The sequence below is a fragment of the Mustela putorius genome, unplaced genomic scaffold (genome assembly GCF_011764305.1).
Source record: "Mustela putorius furo isolate JIRA1106 unplaced genomic scaffold, ASM1176430v1.1 tig00000496_pilon_pilon_pilon, whole genome shotgun sequence".
NCBI classification, from domain to species: domain Eukaryota; kingdom Metazoa; phylum Chordata; class Mammalia; order Carnivora; family Mustelidae; genus Mustela; species Mustela putorius.
The window spans coordinates 224,611-225,740 of record NW_025421401.1 but is presented as its reverse complement, the minus strand read 5'-3'; the positions used below and the strand labels follow the sequence as shown (position 1 = coordinate 225,740).

General features: G+C 44.4%; 1 pseudogene; it reads left to right on the top strand.

The window, feature by feature from the left end:
- The first annotated feature begins 206 nt into the window (after positions 1 to 206).
- LOC123392330 lies at positions 207 to 797 on the top strand (annotated as a pseudogene).
- Positions 798 to 1,130: the final 333 nt, after the last annotated feature.

The following is a 1,130-nucleotide window of genomic DNA, read 5'->3' as shown; positions in this document are numbered from 1 at the left end:
ATGACCAAGAAGGTTTTATTCCAGGGAAGCAAGGCTGGTTTAATTTTCAAAAAGCAATGGACACATCCACCATATTAACAGGCTAAAATAGAAAAATCACATGCTTCTATAACCTAATGTAAAAGCACTCAACAAAATTCCACACCCATTTATCACAAACATTTTCACAAAAATAGGAATAGAAGCTCTTCCTCTCAGCGGCCTGGGGTGACCTCTGAAAATGGTTCGCTATTTGCTTAACCCGAAAAACCCTACGAAATCATGCAAGTCAAGAGGTTCAAATCTCCGTGTTCACTTTAAGAACACACGTGAAACTGCCCAGGCCATTAAGGGTATGCATATCTGAAAAGCCACCAAGTATCTGAAAGACATCACTTGCAGAAGCAGTGTGTGCCCTTCCGTCGCTACAATGGTGGAGTTGGTAGGTGTGCCCAGGCCAAACAGTGGGGCTGGACACAAGGTCGGTGGCCCAAGAATAGTGCTGAATTTTTATTGCACATGCTTAAAAACGCAGAGAGTAATGCTGAACTTAAGGGTTTAGATGTCGATTCTCTGGCCATTGAGCACATTCAGGTGAACAAAGCCCCCAAGATGTGGCGTAGGACTTACAGGGCTCATGGTTGCATTAACCCATACATGAGCTCTCCCTGCCACATTGAGATGATCCTTACTGAAAAAGAGCAGATTGTTCCCAAACCAGAAGAGGAGGTTGCACAGAAGAAAAAGATATCCCAGAAGAAACTGAAGAAACAAAAACTTATGGCCCGGGAGTAAATTTGCACAGAAAAAATGCAAATTTAAAAAAAACTAGGAAGGGCGCCTGGGTGGCTCGGTGGGTTAGGCCACTGCCTTCGGCTCAGGTCATGATCTGAGGGTCCTGGGATCGAGTCCCGCATCAGGCTCTCTGCTCAGCAGGGAGCCTGCTTCCTCCTCTCTCTCTCTGCCTGCCTCTCTGCCTACTTGTGATCTCTGTCAAATAAATAAATAAATAAATCTTTTAAAAAAAAAAAAAGGAATAGAGAGGAGGAGTCAAGATGGCGGAGAAGTAGCAAGCTGAGACTACTTCAGCTAGCCGGAGATCAGCTAGATAGCTTATCTAAAGATTGCAAACACCTGAAAATCCATCGGCA